This window comes from Carcharodon carcharias, chromosome 2 (assembly GCF_017639515.1).
Source record: "Carcharodon carcharias isolate sCarCar2 chromosome 2, sCarCar2.pri, whole genome shotgun sequence".
In the NCBI taxonomy this organism is placed as follows: Eukaryota; Metazoa; Chordata; class Chondrichthyes; order Lamniformes; family Lamnidae; genus Carcharodon; species Carcharodon carcharias.
In genome coordinates, this window is record NC_054468.1 from 91,652,366 (window position 1) to 91,666,398 (window position 14,033).

Below are 14,033 nucleotides of genomic sequence, written 5' to 3' on the forward strand. Positions count from 1 at the left end.
CAACAGCTCACAGTGTGTTACAGAGTGAATAATATACCGCTCACAGTGTGTTACTGAGTGATTAATAAACAGCTCACAGTGTGTTACAATGAATAATAAACAGCTCACAGTGCGTTACAAATTGAATAATAAACAGCCCACAGTGTGTAACAATGAATAATAAACAGCTCACAGGGCATTACAGAGTGAACAATAAACAGCCCACAGTGTATTGCAATGAATATTAAACAGCTCACAGTGTGTTAGAGAGTGAATAATATACCGCTCACAGTGTGTTACTGAGTGATTAATAAACAGCTCACAGTGTGTAACATTGAATAATAAACAGCTCACAGTCTGTTACAGAGTGAATAATAAACAGCTCACAGTGTGTTACAATGAACAATAAACAGCTCACAGGGCATTACAGAGTGAACAATAAACAGCCCACAGTGTATTGCAATGAATAATAAACAGCTCACAGTGTGTTACAGAGTGAATAATATACCGCTCACAGTGTGTTACTGAGTGATTAATAAACAGCTCACAATGTGTTACATTGAATAATAAACAGCTCACAGTCTGTTACAGAGTGAATAATAAACAGCTCACAGTGTGTTACAATGAACAATAAACAGCTCACAGGGCGTTACAGAGTGAACGATAAACAGCTCACAGTGTATTGCAATGAATAATAAACAGCTCGCATTGTGTTACAGAGTGAATAATAAACAACTCACAGTGTGTTACAATGCATAATAAACAGCTCACAGTGTGTTACAGAGTGAATAATAAACAGCTCACACTGTGTGACAATGCATAATAAACAGCTCACAGTGTGTTACAATGAATAATAAACAGCTAACAGTCTATTACAGAGTGAATAATAAACAGCTCACAGTCTGTTACAGAGTGAATAATAAATAGCTCCCAATGTGATACAATGAAATATAAACAGCTCACAGTGTGTTACAGAGTGAATAATAAACAGCTCAATTTTTTTTACAATGAAAGATAAACAGCTCACAGTCTGTTACAGAGTGAATAATAAACAGCTCACAGTGTGTTACAGAGTGAATAATAAACAGCTCACAGTGTGTTACAGAGTGAATAATAAACAGCTCACAGTGTGTTACAGAGTGAATAATAAACAGCTCACAGTGTGTTACAGAGTGAATAATAAACAGCTCACAGTGTGTTAAAAAGTGATTAATAAACAGCACACAGTGTGTTACAGAGTGAATGATAAACTGCTCAAAGTGTATTACAGATTGAATAATAAACAGCTCACAGTCTGTTACAGAGTGAATAATAAACAGCTCACAGTGTGTTACTGAGTGAATAATAAACAGCTCACAGTGTGTTACACAGTGAATAATAATCAGCTCACAGTGTGTTACAGAGTGAATAATAAACAGCTCACAGTGTGTTACAGAGTGAATAATAAACAGCTCACAGTGAGTTACAGAGTGAATAATAAACAGCTCACAGTGTGTTACACAGTGAATAATAAACAGCTCACAGTGTGTTAAATAGTGAATAATAAACAGCACACAGTGTGTTACACAGTGAATGATAAACTGCTCACAGTGTGTTACAGATTGAATAATAAACAGCTCACAGTGAGTTTCAGAGTGAATAATAAACAGCTCACAGTGTGTTACTGAGTGAATAATAAACAGCTCACAGTGTGTTACACAATGAGTAATGAGCAGCTCACAGTGTGTTACACAGTGAATAATAAACAGCTCACGGTTTGTTACAGAGTGAATAATATACAGCTCACAGTGTGTTACAGAGTGAATAATAAACAGCTCAAAGTGTGTTACAATGAATAATGAACAGCTCACAGTGTGTTACAGAGTGAATAAAAAACAGCTCACAATTTGTTACACTGAATAGTAAACAGCTCACAGTGTGTTACAAATTGAATATATAAACAGCCCACAGTGTGTAACAATGAATAATAAACAGCTCACAGTGTGTTGCAGAGAGAATAATAAACAGCTCACAGTGTGTTTCAATGAATAATAAACATCTCACAGTGCGTTAAAAATTGAATAATAAACAGCCCACAGTGTGTAACAATGAATAATAAACAGCTCACAGCGTGTTGCGGAGAGAATAATAAACAGCTCACAGTGTGTTACAATGAATAATAAACATCTCACAGTACGTTACAGAGTGAATAATAAACAGCTCACAATGTGTTACTGAGTGAATAATAAACAGCTCACAGTGTGTTACAAAGAATAATAAACAGCTCACAGTGTGTTACAGAGTGAACAATAAACAGCTCACAGTGTGTTACAGATTGAATAATGAACAGCTCACAGTGAGTTTCAGAGTGAATAATAAACAGCTCACAGTGTGTTACTGGGTGAATAATAAACAGCTCAAAGTGTGTTACACAGTGAGTAATGAGCAGCTCACAGTGTGTTACACAGTGAATAATAAACAGCTCACAGTGTGTTACAGAGTGAATAATAAACAGCTCACAGTGTGTTACAGAGTGAATAAAAAACAGCTCACAGTGTGTTACAATGAATAATAAACATCTCACAGTGCGTTACAGAGTGAATAATAAACAGCTCACAATGTGTTACTGAGTGAATAATAAACAGCTCACAGTGTGTTACAATGAATAATAAAAAGCTCACAGTGTGTTACAGAGTGAATAATAAACAGCTCACAGTGTATTACACAGTGAATAATAAACAGCTCACAGTGAGTTACTGCTTGAATAATAAACAGCTCATAGTGTGTCACAGAGTGAATAATAAACAGCTCATAGTGTTTTACAGAGTGAATATTCAACAGCTCACAGTGTGTTACAGATTGAATAATAAACTGCTCACAGTGTGTTGCAGAGAGAATAATAAACAGCTCACAGTGTGTTAAAATGAATAATAAACATCTCACAGTGCATTACAAATTGAATAATAAACAGCCCACAGTGTGAAACAATGAATAATAAACAGCTCACAGTGTGTTGCAGAGAGAATAATAAACAGCTCACAGTGTGTTACAGAGTGAATAATAAACAGCTCACATTCAGTTACAGAGTGAATAATAAACAGCTCACAGTGTGTTACAATGAATAATAAGCAGCTCACAGTGTGTTACAGAGTGAATAATAAACAGCTCACAGTGTGTTAGAGAATGAATAATAAACAGCTCACAGTGAGTTACTGCGTGAATAATAAACAGCTCATACTGTGTTACAGTGTGAATAATAAACAGCTCATAGTGTGTTACAGAGTGAATATTCAACAGCTCACAGTGTGTTAGAGAGTGAATAATATACCGCTCACAGTGTGTTACTGAGTGAATAATAAACAGCTCACAGTGTGTTACAATGAATAATAAACATCTCACAGTGCATTACAAATTGAATAATAAACAGCCCACAGTGTGTAACAATGAATAATAAACAGCTCACAGTGAGTTACAGAATTAATAATAAACATCTCAGAGTGTGTTACAGAGTGAATAATAAACAGCTGACAGAGTGTTACTGAGTGAATAATAACAGCTCACAGTGTGTTACAATGAATAATGAACTGCTCACAGTGTGTTACAGAGTGAATAATAAACAGCTCACAGTGTGTTACCATGAATAATAAACAGCTCACAGTGTGTTACGGAGTGAATAATAAACAGCTCACAGTGTGTTACAAAGTGAATAATAAACAGCTCACAGTGTGTTACAGAGTGAATATTCAACAGCTCACAGTGTGTTACAGAGTGAATAATATACCGCTCACAGTGTGTTACTGAGTGATTAATAAACAGCTCACAGTGTGTTACAATGAATAATAAACATCTCACAGTGCATTACAAATTGAATAATAAACAGCCCACAGTGTGTAACAATGAATAATAAACAGCTCACAGTGTGTTGCAGAGTGAATAATAAACAGCTCACAGTGTGTTACAGAGTGAATAATAAACAGCTCACATTGTGTTACACAGTGAATAATAAACAGCTCACAGTGTGTTACAATGAATAATAAACAGCTCACAGTGTGTTACAGAGTGAATAATAAACAGCTCACAGTGAGTTACAGAGTGAATAATAAACAGCTCACAGTGAGTTACTGCGTGAATAATAAACAGCTCATACTGTGTTACAGTGCGAATAATAAACAGCTCATAGTGTGTTACAGAGTGAATATTCAACAGCTCACAGTGTGTTACAGAGTGAATAATATACCGCTCACAGTGTGTTACTGAGTGATTAATAAACAGCTCACAGTGTGTTACAATGAATAATAAACATCTCACAGTGCATTACAAATTGAATAATAAACAGCCCACAGTGTGTAACAATGAATAATAAACAGCTCACAGTGTGTTGCAGAGAGAATAATAAACAGCTCACAGTGCGTTACAGAGTGAATAATAAACAGATCACAATGTGTTACTGAGTGAATAATAAACAGCTCACAGTGTGTTACAATGAATAATAAACAGCTCACAGTGTGTTACAGAGTGAATAATATACAGCTCACAGTGTATTACACAGTGAATAATAAACAGCTCACAGTGAGTTACTGCGTGAATAATAAACAGCTCATACTGTGTTACAGTGTGAATAATAAACAGCTCATAGTGTGTTACAGAGTGAATATTCAACAGCTCACAGTGTGTTACAGAGTGAATAATATACCGCTCACAGTGTGTTACTGAGTGATTAATAAACAGCTCACAGTGTGTTACAATGAATAATAAACAGCTCACAGTGCGTTACAGAGTGAACAATAAACAGCTCACAGTGTATTACAATGAATAATAAACAGCTCGCAGTGTGTAACAGAGTGAATAATAAACAACTCACAGTGTGTTACAATGCATAATAAACAGCTCACAGTGTGTTACAGAGTGAATAATAAACAGCTCACACTGTGTGACAATGCATAATAAACAGCTCACAGAGTGTTACAATGAATAATAAACAGCTAACAGTCTGTTACAGAGTGAATAATAAACAACTCACAGTCTGTTACAGAGTGAATAATAAATAGCTCCCAATGTGATACAATGAAAAATAAACAGCTCACAGTTTGTTACAGAGTGAATAATAAACAGCTCAAATTTTTTTACAATGAAAGATAAACATCTCACAGTCTGTTACAGAGTGAATAATAAACAGCTCACAGTGTGTTACACAGTGAATACTAAACAGCTCACACTGTGTTACAGAGTGAATAATAAACAGCTCACAGTGTGTTACACTGAATAATAAACAGCTCACAGTGTGTTACAGAGTGAATAATAAACAGCTCACAGTGTGTTACAATGAATAATAAACAGCTCACAGTGTGTTACAGAGTGAACAATAAACAGCTCACAGTGCGTTACAATGAATAATAAACAGCTCACAATGTGTTCCAGAGTGAATAAAAACCAGCTCACAGTTTGTTACAATGAATAATAAACAGCTCACAGTGTGTTACAAATTGAATATATAAACAGCCCACAGTGTGTAACAATGAAGAAAAAACAGCTCACAGTGTGTTGCAGAGAGAATAAAAAACAGCTCACAGTGTGTAACAATGAATAATAAACATCTCACAGTGTGTTACAAATTGAATAATAAACAGCCCACAGTGTGCAACAATGCATAATAAACAGCTCACAGCGTGTTGCGGAGAGAATAATAAACAGCTCACAGTGTGTTACAATGAATAATAAACATCTCACAGTGCGTTACAGAGTGAATAATAAACAGCTCACAATGTGTTACTGAGTGAATAATAAACAGCTCACAGTGTGTTACAAAGAATAATAAACAGCTCACAGTGTGTTACAGAGTGAACAATAAACAGCTCACAGTGTGTTACAATGAATAATAAACAGCTCACAGTGTGTTACAGAGTGAATAATAAACAGCTCACAGTGTATTACACTGAATAATAAACAGCTCACAGTTGAGTTACTGCGTGAATAATAAACAGCTCATAGTGTGTTACAGAGTGAATAATAAACAGCTCATAGTGTGTTACAGAGTGAATAATAAACAGCTCACAGTGTGTTACAGAGTGAATAATAAACAGCTGACAGTGTGTTACACAGTGAGTAATAAACAGCTCACAGTGTGTTGCTGAGTGAATAATAAACAGCTCACCCTGTGTTACACAGAGAATAATGAACAGCTCATAGTGTTCAATAATGAATAATAAACAGCTCACAGTGAGTTACTGCGTGAATAATAAACAGCTCATAGTGTGTTACAGAGTGAATAATAAACAGCTCACAGTGTGTTACAGAGTGAATATTCAACAGCTCACAGTGTGTTACTGAGTGAATAATAAACAGCTCACAGTGTGTTACACAGTGAGTAATGAACAGCTCACAGTGTGTTACAGACTGTTAAATTAACAGCTCACTGTGTGTTACAGAGTGAATAATTAACAGCTCACAGTTTGTTACAGAGTGAATAATAAATAGCTCACAGTGTGTTAAAGAGTGAATAATAAACAGCTCACAGTGTGTTACACGGTGAATAATAAACAACTCACAATGTGTGACAGATTGAATAATAAACAGCTCACAATCTGTTACGGAATGAATAATAAACAGCTCAAAGAGTGTTACAATGAATAATAAACAGCTCACAGTGTGTTACAGAGTGAATAATAAACAGCTCACAGTGCGTTACAATGAATAATAAACAGCTCACAGTGTGTTACAGAGTGAATAATTAACAGCTCACAGTTTGTTACACAGTGAATAATAAACAGCTCACAATGTGTGACAGATTGAATAATAAACAGCTCACAGTGTGTTACAGAGTGAATAATAAAAATCTTGCAGTGTGTTACAGAGTCAATAGTAAACAGCTCACAGTTTGTGACATGATTAATAAACATCTCACAGTGTGTTCCTTAGTGAATAATAAGCAGCTCACAGTGTGTTACAGAGTGAATAATAAACAGCTCACAGTCTGTTACACAGTGAATAATAAATAGCTCACAGTGTGTTACAATGAATAATAAAAAGCTCACATTTTGTTACAGAGTGATTAATAAACAGCTTACATTGTGTTACAGAGTGAAGCATTAACATATTTCAGTGAGTTACACAGTGAATAATAAACAGCTCACAGTGTGTTACAGAGTGAATAATTAACAGCTCACAGAGTGTTACAGAGTAAAAAATAAATAGGTCACAGTGTGTTACATTGAATAATAAACAGCTCACAGTGAGTTACAAAATCAATAATAAACAGCTCAGTGTGTTACAATAAATAATAAACATCTCACTGTTTGTTACACAGTGAATTATAAACAGATCACAGTGTGATACAGAGTGAATAATAAACAGCTCACAGTGTGTTACAGAGTGAATAATAAACAGCTGACAGTGTGTTACACAGTGAGTAATAAACAGCTCACAGTGTGTTGCTGAGTGAATAATAAACAGCTCACCCTGTGTTACACAGAGAATAATGAACAGCTCACAGTGTGCAATAATGAATAATAAACAGCTCACAGTGAGTTACTGCGTGAATAATAAACAGCTCATAGTGTGTTACAGAGTGAATAATAAACAGCTCATAGTGTGTTACAGAGTGAATATTCAACAGCTCACAGTGTGTTACTGAGTGAATAATAAACAGCTCACAGTGTGTTACACATTGAGTAATGAACAGCTCACAGTGTGTTACAGAGTGTTAAATTAACAGCTCACTGTGTGTTACAGAGTGAAAAATTAACAGCTCACACTTTGTTGCAGAGTGAATAATAAATAGGTCACAGTGCATTACAATGAATAATAAACAGCTCACAGTGTGTTACAGAGTGAATAATATACAGCTCACAGTGTGTTACAGAGTGAATAATAAACAGCTCACAATGTGTTACAATGAATAATGAACAGCTCACAGTGTGTTACAGAGTGAATAAAAAACAGCTCACAGTTTGTTACAATGAATAATAAACAGCTCACAGTGTGTTACAAATTGAATAATAAACAGTCCACAGTGTGTAACAATGAATAATAAACAGCTCACAGTGTGTTGCAGAGAGAATAATAAACAGCTCACAGTGTGTTAAAATGAATAATAAACATCTCACAGTGCATTACAAATTGAATAATAAACAGCCCACAGTGTGTAACAATGAATAATAAACAGCTCACAGTGTGTTGCAGAGAGAATAATAAACAGCTCACAGTGCGTTACAGAGTGAATAATAAACAGCTCAAAATGTGTTACTGAGTGAATAATAAACAGCTCACAGTGTGTTACAGAGTGAATATTCAACAGCTCACAGTGTGTTACTGAGTGAATAATAAACAGCTCACAGTGTGTTACACAGTGAGTAATGAACAGCTCACAGTGTGTTACAGACTGTTAAATTAACAGCTCACTGTGTGTTACAGAGTGAATAATAAACAGCTCACAGTGTGTTACAATGAATAATAAACAGCTCACAGTGTGTTACAGAGTGAATAATAAACAGCTCACAGTGTATTACACAGTGAATAATAAACAGCTCATAGTGAGTTACTGCGTGAATAATAAACAGCTCATACTGTGTTACAGTGTGAATAATAAACAGCTCATAGTGTGTTACAGAGTGAATATTCAACAGCTCACAGTGTGTTACAGAGTGAATAATATACCGCTCACAGTGTGTTACTGAGTGATTAATAAACAGCTCACAGTGTGTTACATTGAATAATAAACAGCTCACAATCTGTTACAGAGTGAATAATAAACAGCTCACAGTGTGTTACAATGAAAAATAAACAGCTCACAGTGCGTTACAGAGTGAACAATAAACAGCTCACAGTGTATTACAATGAATAATAAACAGCTCGCAGTGTGTTACAGAGTGAATAATAAACAACTCACAGTGTGTTACAATGCATAATAAACAGCTCACAGTGTGTTACAGAGTGAATAATAAACAGCTCACACTGTGTGACAATGCATAATAAACAGCTCACAGTGTGTTACAATGAATAATAAACAGCTAACAGTCTGTTACAGAGTGAATAATAAACAACTCACAGTCTGTTACAGAGTGAATAATAAATAGCTCCCAATGTGATACAATGAAAAATAAACAGCTCACAGTTTGTTACAGAGTGAATAATAAACAGCTCAATTTTTTTTACAATGAAAGATAAACAGCTCACAGTCTGTTACAGAGTGAATAATAAACAGCTCACAGTGTGTTACACAGTGAATACTAAACAGCTCACACTGTGTTACAGAGTGAATAATAAACAGCTCACAGTGTGTTACACTGAATAATAAACAGCTCACAGTGCGTTACAGAGTGAACAATAAACAGCTCACAGTGTATTACAATGAATAATAAACAGCTGGCAGTGTGTTACAGAGTGAATAATAAACAACTCACAGTGTGTTACAATGCATAATAAACAGCTCACAGTGTGTTACAATGAATAAAAAACAGCTAACAGTCCATTACAGAGTGAATAATAAATAGCTCCCAATGTTATACAATGAAAATTAAACAGCTCACAGTGTGTTACAGAGTGAATAATAAACAGCTCAAATTTTTTAAAATGAAAGATAAACAACTCACAGTCTGTTACAGAGTGAATAATAAACAGCTCACAGTGTGTTACAGAGTGAATACTAAACAGCTCACACTGTGTTACAGAGTGAGTAATAAACAGCTCACAGTGTGTTACACAGAATAATAAACAGCTCACAGTGTGTTACAGAGTGAATAATAAACAGCTCACAGTGTGTTACAATGAATAATAAACAGCTCACAGTGTGTTACAGAGTGAATAAAAACCAGCTCACAGTTTGTTACAGAGTGTTAAATTAACAGCTCACTGTGTGTTACAGAGTGAAAAATTAACAGCTCACACTTTGTTGCAGAGTGAATAATAAATAGGTCACAGTGCGTTACAATGAATAATAAACAGCTCACAGTGTGTTACAGAGTGAATAAGATACAGCTCACAGTGTGTTACAGAGTGAATAATAAACAGCTCACAATGTGTTACAATGAATAATGAACAGCTCACAGTGTGTTACAGAGTGAATAAAAAACAGCTCACAGTTTGTTACAATGAATAATAAACAGCTCACAGTGTGTTACAAATTGAATAATAAACAGTCCACAGTGTGTAACAATGAATAATAAACAGCTCACAGTGTGTTGCAGAGAGAATAATAAACAGCTCACAGTGTGTTAAAATGAATAATAAACATCTCACAGTGCATTACAAATTGAATAATAAACAGCCCACAGTGTGAAACAATGAATAATAAACAGCTCACAGTGTGTTGCAGAGAGAATAATAAACAGCTCACAGTGTGTTACAGAGTGAATAATAAACAGCTCACAATGTGTTACTGAGTGAATAATAAACAGCTCACAGTGTGTTACAATGAATAATAAACAGCTCACAGTGTGTTACAGAGTGAATAATAAACAGCTCACAGTGTATTACACAGTGAATAATAAACAGCTCACAGTGAGTTACTGCGTGAATAATAAACAGCTCATACTGTGTTACAGTGTGAATAATAAACAGCTCATAGTGTGTTACAGAGTGAATATTCAACAGCTCACAGTGTGTTAGAGAGTGAATAATATACCGCTCACAGTGTGTTACTGAGTGATTAATAAACAGCTCACAGTGTGTTACAATGAATAATAAACATCTCACAGTGCATTACAAATTGAATAATAAACAGCCCACAGTGTGTAACAATGAATAATAAACAGCTCACAGTGTGTTGCAGAGAGAATAATAAACAGCTCACAGTGTGTTACAGAGTGAATAATAAACAGCTCACAATGTGTTACTGAGTGAATAATAAACAGCTCACAGTGTGTTACAATGAATAATAAACAGCTCACAGTGTGTTACAGAGTGAATAATAAACAGCTCACAGTGTATTACACAGTGAATAATAAACAGCTCACAGTGAGTTACTGCGTGAATAATAAACAGCTCATACTGTGTTACAGTGCGAATAATAAACAGCTCATAGTGTGTTACAGAGTGAATATTCAACAGCTCACAGTGTGTTACAGAGTGAATAATATACCGCTCACAGTGTGTTACTGAGTGATTAATAAACAGCTCACAGTGTGTTACAATGAATAATAAACATCTCACAGTGCATTACAAATTGAATAATAAACAGCCCACAGTGTGTAACAATGAATAATAAACAGCTCACAGTGTGTTGCAGAGAGAATAATAAACAGCTCACAGTGCGTTACAGAGTGAATAATAAACAGCTCACAATGTGTTACTGAGTGAATAATAAACAGCTCACAGTGTGTTACAATGAATAATAAACAGCTCACAGTGTGTTACAGAGTGAATAATAAAAAGCTCACAGTGTATTACACAGTGAATAATAAACAGGTCACAGTGAGTTACTGCGTGAATAATAAACAGCTCATACTGTGTTACAGTGTGAATAATAAACAGCTCATAGTGTGTTACAGAGTGAATAATCAACAGCTCACAGTGTGTTACAGAGTGAATAATATACCGCTCACAGTGTGTTACTGAGTGATTAATAAACAGCTCACAGTGTGTTACAATGAATAATAAACAGCTCACAGTGCGTTACAGAGTGAACAATAAACAGCTCACAGTGTATTACAATGAATAATAAACAGCTCGCAGTGTGTTACAGAGTGAATAATAAACAACTCACAGTGTGTTACAATGCATAATAAACAGCTCACAGTGTGTTACAGAGTGAATAATAAACAGCTCACACTGTGTGACAATGCATAATAAACAGCTCACAGAGTGTTACAATGAATAATAAACAGCTAACAGTCTGTTACAGAGTGAATAATAAACAACTCACAGTCTGTTACAGAGTGAATAATAAATAGCTCCCAATGTGATACAATGAAAAATAAACAGCTCACAGTTTGTTACAGAGTGAATAATAAACAGCTCAAATTTTTTTACAATGAAAGATAAACATCTCACAGTCTGTTACAGAGTGAATAATAAACAGCTCACAGTGTGTTACACAGTGAATACTAAACAGCTCACACTGTGTTACAGAGTGAATAATAAACAGCTCACAGTGTGTTACACTGAATAATAAACAGCTCACAGTGTGTTACAGAGTGAATAATAAACAGCTCACAGTGTGTTACAATGAATAATAAACAGCTCACAGTGTGTTACAGAGTGAACAATAAACAGCTCACAGTGCGTTACAATGAATAATAAACAGCTCACAATGTGTTACAGAGTGAATAAAAACCAGCTCACAGTTTGTTACAATGAATAATAAACAGCTCACAGTGTGTTACAAATTGAATATATAAACAGCCCACAGTGTGTAACAATGAAGAAAAAACAGCTCACAGTGTGTTGCAGAGAGAATAAAAAACAGCTCACAGTGTGTAACAATAATAATAAACATCTCACAGTGTGTTACAAATTGAATAATAAATAGCCCACAGTGTGCAACAATGCATAATAAACAGCTCACAGCGTGTTGCGGAGAGAATAATAAACAGCTCACAGTGTGTTACAATGAATAATAAACATCTCACAGTGCGTTACAGAGTGAATAATAAACAGCTCACAATGTGTTACTGAGTGAATAATAAACAGCTCACAGTGTGTTACAAAGAATAATAAACAGCTCACAGTGTGTTACAGAGTGAACAATAAACAGCTCACAGTGTGTTACAATGAATAATAAACAGCTCACAGTGTGTTACAGAGTGAATAATAAACAGCTCACAGTGTATTACACTGAATAATAAACAGCTCACAGTTGAGTTACTGCGTGAATAATAAACAGCTCATAGTGTGTTACAGAGTGAATAATAAACAGCTCATAGTGTGTTACAGAGTGAATAATAAACAGCTCACAGTGTGTTACAGAGTGAATAATAAACAGCTGACAGTGTGTTACACAGTGAGTAATAAACAGCTCACAGTGTGTTGCTGAGTGAATAATAAACAGCTCACCCTGTGTTACACAGGGAATAATGAACAGCTCATAGTGTTCAATAATGAATAATAAACAGCTCACAGTGAGTTACTGCGTGAATAATAAACAGCTCATAGTGTGTTACAGAGTGAATAATAAACAGCTCACAGTGTATTACAGAGTGAATATTCAACAGCTCACAGTGTGTTACTGAGTGAATAATAAACAGCTCACAGTGTGTTACACAGTGAGTAATGAACAGCTCACAGTGTGTTACAGACTGTTAAATTAACAGCTCACTGTGTGTTACAGAGTGAATAATTAACAGCTCACAGTTTGTTACAGAGTGAATAATAAATAGCTCACAGTGTGTTAAAGAGTGAATAATAAACAGCTCACAGTGTGTTACACGGTGAATAATAAACAACTCACAATGTGTGACAGATTGAATAATAAACAGCTCACAATCTGTTACGGAATGAATAATAAACAGCTCAAAGAGTGTTACAATGAATAATAAACAGCTCACAGTGTGTTACAGAGTGAATAATAAACAGCTCACAGTGCGTTACAATGAATAATAAACAGCTCACAGTGTGTTACAGAGTGAATAATTAACAGCTCACAGTTTGTTACACAGTGAATAATAAACAGCTCACAATGTGTGACAGATTGAATAATAAACAGCTCACAGTGTGTTACAGAGTGAATAATAAAAATCTTGCAGTGTGTTACAGAGTCAATAGTAAACAGCTCACAGTTTGTGACATGATTAATAAACATCTCACAGTGTGTTCCTTAGTGAATAATAAGCAGCTCACAGTGTGTTACAGAGTGAATAATAAACAGCTCACAGTCTGTTACACAGTGAATAATAAATAGCTCACAGTGTGTTACAATGAATAATAAAAAGCTCACATTTTGTTACAGAGTGATTAATAAACAGCTTACATTGTGTTACAGAGTGAAGCATTAACATATTTCAGTGAGTTACACAGTGAATAATAAACAGCTCACAGTGTGTTACAGAGTGAATAATTAACAGCTCACAGAGTGTTACAGAGTAAAAAATAAATAGGTCACAGTGTGTTACATTGAATAATAAACAGCTCACAGTGAGTTACAA